We start from the raw sequence: 12833 nt of genomic DNA on the forward strand, positions 1-12833 counted from the left end.
AGCTACGTCGCTTATATCGGACTATGTTTCGCAATTGGATAATTGATCGAAAATACGCGATGCTATCTTACCATGTGACATTTCCGGGCATTTATAGCAGACGTGTGAAGTGAGATGCATGACTTCTGGAATTATATGGTTTGGTATTCTGTGGTGAGTGGAACTCATGTTTTAATAGGCACAACTTCCAGAATTAATGGGAAAATAATTACTTGTAAACTGGTTAGAAATCACTTTCCTCATCAATCATGCCGAAAGCGGTTTTTAATAATGGAAACTTCCGCTTTTTATCATTGTTGTCAATATTGTTCTAATTACGAAACTGTTACTCAAACTCCGTATGTGTCACCAGGGCTGTTTTCACGTGACGCTGACGAAAAATGCGTCCATTTGTGCCAAATCAGGTTGATTAAAATTTGTTTGTTTTGTTCAATTAGATTAATCGTATTTTCAATTATCACAAAGAAATCGGCATTTTAAACAAAATATAAACGTTATCGTATCAACTCAGCATTTTATCGTTTCACTAACATTGTGCATGAGTTTTCTCATGTGTTTTAGCCAAAACTATTTAGCCCATGCAATATTTTTTTTATAAAATCAACACTAACAATTTGTGTTTTAGTTCTTTTAAATTCAATCATGGCCCTGCAGGTAGGGCGTTAGAATTGTACCTGCTGCCCCTAGTGTATGATCGTAAAAGGCGACTAAATTTAGGATCTTATCTTTTCTCTTTTTCCTTACTGACTTTATCTTTCCTAATGCCTCCCTTGGCACCACCTCACTTTTGGCCTTGAGTTGAGCGTTCGCCCCTGTGAGGAAGGTTCTGGGTTTTATTCCCTGGCCGAGACACACCAAAGTCTATAAAAGTGGTAGTTTCTGCTCCTGCTTGGCGCTCAGCATACAGGGAGTGGGCTACTGGTTCGCCCGTTGTCAGTATAATGTAACCGGGTGAGGTGTGTTGCTTGGTGTCTTCGGCGGCATGCTTCAGTGATATAGCACTATAAAAAGGGCAACAGTTCCACTATACAAGACACAACATGAATATACCGCAGTCTCCCAAAACACGCACCTCGCATAACATACACGCAACACACCGCATACATGGGAGGCCGTCCTTACATGACCTTAGCTGTTAATGGGACGTTAATTAATCAAACAAACAAAGATGCAATCATTATATCCTGATCTTTACGCCTGACTTGTTGTTTTGCCCTAAATAACCTTAGTTGCCGATGAGCCGTAAAACACAAACAAACAAACGTTTTATCAACATTGTACATGAGTTTTCTTTATGTTGTAGCAAAAACTACTTTATCCCGTGTAACTGTTTCAGTTCTTTTTTGCCTTTTACCTATCCTGATCTTTTAGATGCAATTATTATTTATATCCTGATATTAATGCCTGACTTGTAGTTTGGCCCTAAATGACCCCAGTTGTCGATGGGCCGTAAACCTCAAACAAATCCACTAACAGGATCATGTAAGGACGACCTCCCATGTATGCTGGCTGTTGCGGGTATGAAGTGTGTGGTGCGTATTTTGGGATACTATATCGTGTTGTGTCTTCTTGTATAGGGAAGCTCTAGCATTGTCCCACTCCCATGAAGTCGAGTGCTAAGCAGGAGAAGAAACTACCACTTTTATAGACTTTGGTGTGTCCCAGCCAGGGGACAGAACCAAGAGCCTTCCTCACAGGGGCGAGCACTCAACCGAAGACCAAAAGTGATGCGTTGGCTAGGAACATGTTAGGAAGAAGATAATTAAGAAGAGGAGAAACAAAAATTCTAAATGTAGTCGCCTTTTACGATTTCATTTCATTTCAAAATATTTTATTTAATCAAAAGATTTGATTTGGATCGGGCAGTAGACAAAGCCTATATGTATGCCCTCTCCACATGATTATATGCATCTATATACATGTAGAATAAAGTGGAATCCAAAAGCAATGTAATACCTTTTGTCAGTACTTTTAATCCAAACAACTACAATATTTTTCCAATTGTAAAAGGTTGTGAAGATAACATGAAAAATAGCGACAGAATGAAATTGATTTTATCTAACAAGAAAATAATAAATTGCAAGCGTCAACCTAAAAACCTTAAACATATTTTATGTGCGTCAAAATTTGATTCGAAAATTCAAGATACTTCTGTCACTAAATGTATGCAAAAGCGTTGCAAAACATGTGATATTATTATAGAGTGTAAAAATTATACATTCAAAAATGGTTTTAATTTCAAAATTAAAACTAATATGAATTGTACATCCAAAAATGTCATATACGCACTTATTTGTAGCAAATGCTCAGATTTTTATATTGGTCAAACAGGAATGGAATTGAGAAAGAGAGTTACATTACACCGACAACATACCAAAACAGATCATCTCAGATATTTAATAGTAAACGAACATTGTCATATGTCTACTGTAATGATAACTTTTTTTATTTTACCAATATATCAAATGTCTAATTCAGATCTTTTAAAAAGAGAAAATAAAGAAATGTATTTCATTCAACTTATGAAACCTGTGCTAAATTCAGAACGGGACAAAGGAACTTCGTATTAGTTTTTATTTTGTCCTCATGTTATTGTTAGTTTCTTTCAGAACCATTCACAATATCTTCATGTACCATGTTATGACGTCATTGTAATATGACGTCATGTTTTACAAATAAAAGAATTCAAACCCCTGAAGACCGGCATGAGCCGAGAAAGCGCTAGGGAGGAAAAAACTGTTTTATAGTTGTGTTTTCTTTTTATGTACATGTAGAAGTATATTTTTACGATCCTACGCCGCCCTATCTATAGGGCTATCACAGCAGGACACCTCGATGCGTTAAGTGTCTTCGGCGGCGTGATTCAGTGAGATTGCACTATAAAACGGCAAAGAGCTTCACTATTACAAACAAACAACACGACTATACCGCAACACATTGTACACAATATGGGTGATCCATGCTGTTTATAAGACATTAATCTTGTAAACAAGCTGATTATCAGACTGTCATGACGTTATCTATTATTACTTCATTCTCGGTAGGATCCAGAGGAAAGGGAATTTATAATTTTTACATTATAAGCAGACATTATTACGTCAATTAGCACCATTAAACAGTAAGGGATTCTACAAGAGAAAATGAGTAATTCATAATTTATAAGAAGGCTACATGACTAAATACCGATTTTTGTAGTCGGCACTTAATACATATTGCGATTACTCTCCCCAATACCCGATATGAATAATGGATTATTTGGAGTCCACTCAAAAGACGTTTTAAAAATTTGAAACCTATGTATTAGAACATCGGTGGTAGTCGATATTTGATAAAACTTCAAATAGATACAGTAATGACAAAATGTAACAAGTATAATCTGTATAGAGATCAAACAGGTAAATTAGCTTAACATTTATTTATCATTAACATATATCATCAATACGCATGTGACACTCCAATACGTCCGTACTCGATCGAACTTTCACCAGCAATTACAAGCAAAACGAAGTGATTAATATTTTGTGATTGTGCCTGAGGAATGTTACTATCTAGTAAACATAACGACCTGCTAATATCTTATTTATCTACCGTAGACAAAATGATAAAGAGATATGCTGATGTTTTGCTTAACAATCAGAGTATGGGTAAAGGTCAATGCGTGCATTGACAACTTGTAAGTGTCTAGAAATATATGACATTGTTTTCAACTTTTGCAAAGTATTATTTAAAAACACTTATCAATATGCTGCTATTTAGTCTGTTACATTTTTTGTAATGTCTAAAGGAAGATAACTCTAATTAAGTCTGAAGATATAAAATGTTCATCAGAATCAATTACAATCTGAGCCAAAATTGATACAAACTGTTCCTCTTTTTTCAAGGATGTTTTTTGGTCAACTTTGGTTACATTCAATGCAGAACTTTAGGACAAGTAGTCATTTATAGGATTTATCTCTATTTCCCCTATTGGGCCCCGCCCCTGCTGCCCCAGGCGGAGGGTCAGAGCCAAAATTTATACAAGTTCTGTTTCCCTTTCCCCAAAGATGTTTGTGGCCAAATTTGGTTACAATCCATGCAGAACTCTATGACTAGTAGCGATTTAAAGGAAATGTTGACGGACGGACGACGGATGTACCCTTTGGGCAGTTGAGCTAAAAAGAGACTATATGATGGTGTAAGGTAAAAATAAGTAAAAGTGTTTAGAGAACAAAGTAGTCGCTACATAGAGATTACACTACTAGAACTAAGTGATAGGATTGTGCAGTTTTCAGAGGGGGTAATGAGTACATAAAGGTTTCGGGGATTGGAGACATCTTTGGACGGATAAGGTACACGAGAGTTGAGAAGGAGCGATGGGCAGGGATATTACATGCTCTTAGAAGGATGGACAAAAGTCAGCTTATATGTAATATGTATACGATGCAGACACATAACCTGAAATGTACTTTTGAATAAGTTAATGCAATGTTCCAAAGTTTGCTGTTTTAAGCCAAATTTATTTAGGGTATATCTACTGGAGAGGAAGAATTCGGGGAGAAGAGGAATCCGTCCGTCATCGACTGACATTACCGTAAGACAGGCTCTAATTTACAGTTAAATCAAGTCTGATACGGAATGGGAATTCTGATATGTTGTACCCTCGGACCTATAGATATTTGTCTGGCTATTCAGAAAGTTAATCAAAGTCCCATCTGGTCTACCAGACAGGTACACGACCTCGGCCGTACAGCGGTCAGTTTAAATATCAAATTCTGTGTTTCTTAATTACATTGTTGACTTTCAAATAGTCGGCATACTGTTATTTGTTGTGATGGCACATGTATACACAGATGTTTTTTAATTTTTTTTTTATTTTTTTTTTGTATTTTTATCTAGAACTCCCCAAATGTCTGACAAAGCACAGCTACAGCCTATAGGAAATGGTCAAATATATGTAGATCGTATTTATTTTCTCTTTTCTCTGTCTTTGTGACTTTCGAACTCGAACCACAGGGTGGGTAACTAGCGGTATTTTGCCATGACAAAATAAAATGACTCTTAGCCACTAATACACTGATGTTAGGGAATATCCAGGTTCATATGTTTTGAGGGACACCAGATGCGGGTCCATTTATACATAAAAAATATATCATAAAGTCGAAGAAAATTTCCAGCGATGCGTTGTCCATGGGGACTGAAGGAATAATCAAGGAATTTATGTAAGCAGACAATTCCTGTCCAGCAAGTGGAAAATGCCATCTGGTGTCAGATATCATTTATTCATTTAAATTAATTAAGAATTAAGATACGCTTTTGTCTCACATTATGGTATAGTTTAGATGATAATCTTTAACGTCTGTGTACTTAAACAAACAATAGTACATGTATTCCATTGTGTAACGAATCGCATTATATCACTACCAATTTTAACATATTATATGTCATCCAAATACATGTATAACATACCCTTGTGAGGAAGATTCTATGTCAAACACATATATTTACATTCTGAGTGTTTTGTCACTATGTGAATCAACCAAATGACGAAAATAAACATTTGCCTATGAAAACACTATGAATACAACGATTCTCGTGCACAGATCAGCTGATTTCAAACATTACGCCAGTTTCATATCAATAAAAAATAGTCCCCCACAATATTTTAATATATAATATTTAATGCGTTGTTTTATGTAGAACAACTACAGTTTACTGTAATAAATCAATCAAATCTTATATTAACTATATTTCTTGTTTATCGTTTGTCATTTGCAAAAAAAAGGTCGACCGGAAGGCGGAAGCTTGAAAACGCGACGTTGTGGAACGAGTTTTTCATCCAGCTGTTCCATTAATCTCGTTTCTCGCCGTATATGGATGTCATAATTTTAAATGTAATATAATAACCTTTCAATAATGTTTATTTTCATAAATTATTCTAATGTAAATATATGGATTGAATGTATTTTTCTAATTTTCATAGCAGCTATGAATAGTAGAAGCTATCTACATATCTCCCGAGGAGCGCAAACGCGCTCCACGGAATATGTTGATGTTATATTTACGGCTAAGGACAGTTTCCCTGTATGTGATGTGCTGTGTGAGGTATGGTATATGTGTTGATGTCATATTTACGGCTAAGGACAATTTCCCTGTATGTGATGTATTGTATGTGAGGTGTGTTATATGTGTTGGTGTCATATTTACGGCTAAGGACAGTTTACCTGTATGTGATGTATTGTATGTGAGGTGTGTTATATGTGTTGGTGTCATATTTACGGCTAAGGACAGTTTACCTGTATGTGATGTACTGTATGTGAGGCATGGTATACATGTATGTGTTGGTGTCATATTTACGACTAAGGACAGTTTCCCTGTATGTGATGTATTGTGTGTGGGGTATAGTATATGTGTTGATGTCATATTTACGTCTAAGGACAGTGTCATTGTATGTGATGTGCTGTGTGTGAGGTGTGGTATATGTGTTGTGTCATATTTACGGCTAAGGACAGTTTCCCTGTATGTGATGTACTGTGTGTGAGGTGTGGTATATGTGTTGGTGTCATATTTACGGCTAAGGACAGTTTCCCTGTATGTGATGTACTGTGTGTGAGGTGTGGACTGGTATATGTGTTGGTGTCATATTTACGTCTAAGGACAGTTCCCCTGTATGTGATGTACTGTGTGAGGTGTGGTATATGTGTTGGTGTCATATTTACGGCTAAGGACAGTTTCCCTGTATGTGATGTACTGTGTGTGAGGTGTGGTATATGTGTTGGTGTCATATTTACGTCTAAGGACAGTTTCCCTGTATGTGATGTACTGTGTGAGGTGTGGTATATGTGTTGGTGTCATATTTACGTCTAAGGACAGTTTCCCTGCATGTGATGTACTGTGAGTGAGGTGAAGTATATGTGTTGATGTCATATTTACGGCTAAGGACAGTTTCCCTGCATGTGATGTACTGTGTGTGAGGTGTGGTAAATGTGTTGGTGTCATATTTACGTCCAAGGACAGTTCCCTGTATGTGATGTGCTAGGTGTGAGGTTTGTTTTGGTTTGATTATTTTAACGTCCTGTTAACAGCCAGGGTCAGGTAAGACGGCCTCACATGTATGCAGTGTGTAGCAGTGTGTAAAGTGCGAGGTGCGTGTTATTGGAGACTGTGGTATATTCGTGATGTGTCTTCTTGCATAGTGGAACGTTTGCCCTTTTTATAGTGCTATATCACTGAAGCATGCCGCCGAAGAAACACATAACCCACCCGGTCACATTTTACTGACAACAGGCGAACCAGTCGTCCCACTCCCTGTATGCTGAGCGCTATTAAGCAGGAGCAGAAACTACCACTTTTATAGACTTTATTGTTGTGTCTCGGCAAGGGGACAGAACCCAGAGCCTTCCACACAGGGGCAAATGCTCAACTCAAGGTCAAAAGTGAGGTGGTGTCAACGGAGGCATTAGGAAAGATAAAAGTCAGTTAGGAAGAAGAGAAAAGATAAGATCCTAAATTTAGTTTCCCTGTATCTAATGTGTTGTGTGTGTGACATGAAATGTAGTTTGAGGCTGCAGTAGATTCTTCTCTTTATCGCAATGAAACATTGTCAAAAACACCAAACAACACACTTCAGTATGGCGTGTCGCTGAGAGAGATCATAGATCCTTATTATACAGGAGGCAACTCAAAACATTAAGACCATAATTTAACAAAATAAAGATAAAAAAATATATCCTTTTTTATAATGAGACAATATATATATACGTTTTTATGCCCTACCGGGATGACGTTATATGTTGCTTCATAAATCAAACATTTAATCACACAAAAGGTTTTGAGGGAAGTTATCACGCCATTATATTTAGAAATCAGAAACGAAAAACCAAAGGTGATATAATTTGCACGATAGTAGAAAATAACTTCAATGTTGAAACGACTGCAGTAATAAAGTCTTCATTGCATGTAATTTTCATTGTTTTAGCCCATACCTCTTCAGGAAACAACATCGTAACTTGGTGATGTCAATCTGTTAATCTACGTACCCGTGTCAACAGACCGGCTTTATCCGGCAAATGGTATTTTACTCTATAACATCTAGTGCTGCAGCAGTACACGTGGATTATACAACGGAATTATGATACGATATTATAAGACACTGAATGCCAGGTTTCTCTATTGGGGGTGTCTGGCATTTCAATCAGTAGATCTGCAGCATCATTAACGAGCTCAAATGTCAACATTGCAAATTCATGCATAGATCATTTGAGGAGTAACCCCGCAAAACGTAAAGGTTCACAGGGATGATGTTATAGATACTAGCTAAAAAAACCTGACAACACGATGGTGATATGAGAGAAAGAGCAAAAAAGATGTACATGGATAATCTGCGTTTTCATAACGTAACCATGATGCTGGCGATACGTACCGATCCTTGGGGTGGTGTAACATGCACGTGCGCTGTCTGTGCTAACGACGTATCAATCCAAATGTTATCGGCAGACGAACACACAATCCCAAAACACTAAGTCAAATAACGTCTATCTACTGCCTTTCTCCCTCGCCATTAATACAAAACTGTTCAGGTGTAAAAATCATTACTGACTAATTCCTTCTGTTTATACATATGTGCCCATCTTCGCCGATATATAACCGACAAAAACTTGCGTGTCTTGTTCAGCAATGGCACGCGCCGTAATAACGAGCGGTACAAGTATTCGCTTATACATATCCAGTGTATCTTATTGCGGATTCACCTTAAGTTCTATCTCGATCTTATTGTCTCCTCCGCCGGTAGAACATATACAGGTAGTTATGGTTTGAATTATAAACGGTAAAAGTACATGTCATATAGAAGAGGATTCACGTTTTCTCATTAATTTATTAATAACATTAACAGGTAACGGCATGCTTAAACGTAAAATGATGATCAATTTTACATGTTGTCGGCGATAAATGAGCATTTCCATTAATCAATACAGTGAAGTTCGCCGTGGAGGATTCCAGATAACTTCAGGCACAATAAAGTAACATTTATTTAATATTTTAGTATTCTTGCTGCGGAGTACAGGCTATATTACTTGGCCATATTGCTAACACCTAAACTGTTCGTGTGGGACAATAAGGTTATTGAACTATCAGTCTCTTTGTGAATAGGCTTCATATATGTTTAAAAGGCATGGTTAAATTCATAACGAGTCCACTTACAATCTGTCTAAAGTCTCTGTTATGTACAAAATCGGATTCACCTTATAATAAAATCCTCATTTTACAGAAGATTCACGTCAACAACACTAGTGCTTCATTTCAAAATAAAACTGTTCCCTGAGATACAGAGCTAAATACATATGTATATAGTTAATACTGTAAGGTCATAATGTAAGGCAATAATGGTTTCATAAAACTCACGAACAACACAAAGATGTTCATGCATATCCGGCCTTTCAAAATTGATTAACACAAATGCTTTACAAAAAGAGTCAAGTTTGCATCATCAGAAACATAACTGCTTCGGTTATGTCATGATCCTTTGAATTCTCATGTCGAGGCACACATTCACATTTTAAAAAAATTGAATACATTTATAAGTAAATATTTACCATTGATGAAAACACTGTTTTGTGACATCAAAACAAAATGTAGAAAGTACAAAATAGATTTACCTGTTATGTCAAAAAAAAGTTTCCGCGAAAAGCCATCCAAACATTGTCACATTCCATTATTGTATTTTTAATGTAATATTATACAAACAGTACATTTGTGGAAAAAAACATCGATTCCCTGTTAAGAAAAATCTAAAAATCGGTTCGAGCTAAAATTGATTGTCTAGACGGACCCATCATTTGCAAATGACTAGCGCGTTACCGGTTGTGCCACGGAAACAACTTCCAGTTCAGATATAAAGAATAAACTATCAACCACTATATCGCTGTAACAACGAATGCAAAAACAAATATTGCAACTTAGACTAAGCGTTTTAAAATCGGTTTAAACAGAATCCACAACCAAACATGACGATTTTTGCATGTTGAATGTAAAAGATGTTTGTAAGAAGAATTGTGCTGTATATAACAAATAGCACAGGTATAGATCAACCAGAGCCGAGAGACAAAATATTAAACATCTTAAATTCCGTTTTCTTCCCAAAGCCATCAAACATATAATAGAAATTATCGCTCATTTAATAACAGACGAAATGGTCCTCAGCCTATAAGTAATATTGTGCATAACACAGGAGAAGACAGATACAAATACTAGTGATCAGAGAATGTGTAGTGATCAGAGAATGTGTAGCAATCACGAAATGTGTAGTGATCATAGAAAGTGTGTAGTGATCAGAGAATGTGTAGTAATCACGAAATGTGAAGTGATCATAGAGTGTGTAGTTATCACAGAGTGTGACGTAATCACAGAGTGTGTAGTGATCAGAGAATGTGTAGTGATCACAGAGTGGGACGTAATCACAGAGTGTGTAGTGATCACAGAATGTGTAGTGATCACAGAGTGTGTAGTGATCACAGAGTGTGTAGTGATCACAGAGTGTGTAGTGATCATAGAGTATGTAGTGATCAGAGAATGTGTAGTGATCACAGAGTGTGCAGTGATCAGAGAATGTGTAGTGATCACAGAGTGTGTAGTGATCACACAATGTGTAGTGATCACAGAGTGTGTAGTGATCACAGAATGTGTAGTGATCAGAGAATGTGTAGTGATCATAGAGTGTGTAGTGATCACAGAGTGTGTAGTGATCACAGAATGTGTAGTGATCAGAGAATGTGTAGTAATCATAGAGTGTGTAGTGATTACAGAGTGTGTAGTGATCACAGAGTGTGTAGTGATCATAGAATGTGTAGTGATCACAGAGTGTGTAGTGATCACAGAGTGTGTAGTAATCACAGAGTGTGACGTGATCACAGAGTGTGTAGTGATCACAGAGTATGTAGTAATCACAGAGTGTGACGTGATCACAGAGTGTTTAGTTATCAGAGTGTGTAGTGATCACAGAGTGTGTAGTGATCACACAATATGTAGTGATCACAGAGTGTGTAGTGATCACAGAGTGTGTAGTGATCACAGAGTGTGTAGTGATCACAGAGTGTGTAGTGATCACACAATATGTAGTGATCACAGCGTGTGTAGTGATCACAGCGTGTGTAGTGATCACAGAGTGTGACGTGATCACAGAGTGTGTAGTGATCAAACAATGTGAAGTGATGACAGAATGTGTAGTGATCATAGAGTGTGTAGTAATCACAGAGTGTGTAGTGATTACAGAATGTGTAGTGATCACAGCGTGTGTAGTGATCACAGAGTGTGTAGTGTAAATAAGTGATCACAGAATGTGTAGTGATCACAGAGTGTGTAGTGATCACAGATGTGTAGTGATCACAGAGTGTGTAGTGATCACAGAGTGTGTAGTGATCACAGAATGTGTAGTGATCACAGGTGTGTAGTGATCACAGAGTGTGTAGTGATCACAGAGTGTGTAGTGATCACAGAGTGCTTGTAGTGATCACAGATGTGTGTAGTGATCACAGAGTGTGTAGTGATCACAGAAGTGTGTAGTGATCACAGAATGTGTAGTAATCACAGAGTGTGTAGTGATCACAGATGTGTAGTGATCACAGAGTGTGTAGTGATCACAGAATGTGTAGTGATCACAGAGTGTGTAGTGATCACAGAGTGTGTAGTGATCACAGAATGTGTAGTGATCACAGAATGTGTAGTGATCACAGAGTGTGTAGTGATCACAGAGTGTGTAGTGATCACAGAATGTGTAGTGATCACAGAGTGTGTAGTGATCACAGAGTGTGTAGTGATCACAGAGTGTGTAGTGATCACAGAGTGTGTAGTGATCACAGAGTGTGTAGTGATCACAGCGTGTGTAGTGATCACAGAGTGTGTAGTGATCACAGAGTGTGTAGTGATCACAGAGTGTGTAGTGATCACAGAGTGTGTAGTGATTACAGAGTGTGTAGTGATCACAGAGTGTGTAGTGATCACAGAATGTGTAGTGATCACAGAGTGTGTAGTGATCACAGAGTGTGTAGTGATCACAGAGTGTGTAGTGATCACAGAGTGTGTAGTGATCACAGAGTGTGTGTATCACAGAGTGTGTAGTGATCACAGAGTGTGTAGTGATCACAGAGTGTGTAGTGATCACAGAGTGTGTAGTGATCACAGAGTGTGTAGTGATCACAGAGTGGTGTAGTGATCACAGAGTGTGTAGTGATCACAGAGTGTGTAGTGATCACAGAGTGTGTAGTGATCACAGAGTGTGTAGTGATCACAGAGTGTGTAGTGATCACAGAGTGTGTAGTGATCACAGAATGTGTAGTAATCACAGAGTGTGTAGTGATCACAGAATGTGTAGTAATCACAGAGTGTGTAGTGATCACAGAGTGTGTAGTAATCACAGAGTGTGTATGATCACAGATGTGTAGTGATCACAGAGTGTGTAGTACCGAGTGTGTAGTGATCACAGAGTGTGTAGTATCACAGAGTGTGTAGTGATCACAGAGTGTGTAGTGATCACAGAGTGTGTAGTGATCACAGAGTGTGTAGTGATCACAGAGTGTGTAGTGATCACAGAGTGTGTAGTGATCACAGAGTGTGTAGTGATCACAGAGTGTGTAGTGATCACAGAATGTGTAGTGATCACAGAGTGTGTAGTGATCACAGAGTGTGTAGTGATCACAGAATGTGTAGTGATCACAGTGTGTGTAGTGATCACAGAGTGTGTAGTGATCACAGAGTGTGTAGTGATCACAGAGTGTGTAGTGATCACAGAGTGTGTAGTGATCACATGTGTAGTGATCACAGAGTGTGTAGTGATCACAGAATGTGTAGTGATCACAGAGTGT

At 37.6% G+C, this 12833-nt stretch overlaps 2 protein-coding genes across 5 annotated transcripts in view; one reads left to right on the plus strand and one right to left on the minus strand.

Annotated features, from left to right (window-relative positions):
• LOC138315247 (G-protein coupled receptor dmsr-1-like) overlaps window positions 1-8649 on the minus strand; it is a 141003-nt gene extending 132354 nt beyond the window's left edge. For all 4 annotated transcript variants that reach the window (XM_069256143.1, XM_069256134.1, XM_069256126.1 and 1 more), the window contains exon 1: window positions 8399-8649. The gene's annotated coding sequence lies outside the window, so the exon portion shown is untranslated. The remainder of the gene's footprint in view (window positions 1-8398) is intronic.
• LOC138308759 (DNA-directed RNA polymerase II subunit RPB1-like) overlaps window positions 1-12833 on the plus strand; it is a 162464-nt gene that overhangs the window by 104969 nt on the left and 44662 nt on the right. The window lies entirely within an intron of this gene.

The sequence above is a fragment of the Argopecten irradians genome, chromosome 1 (assembly GCF_041381155.1).
Source record: "Argopecten irradians isolate NY chromosome 1, Ai_NY, whole genome shotgun sequence".
NCBI lineage: Eukaryota > Metazoa > Mollusca > Bivalvia > Pectinida > Pectinidae > Argopecten > Argopecten irradians.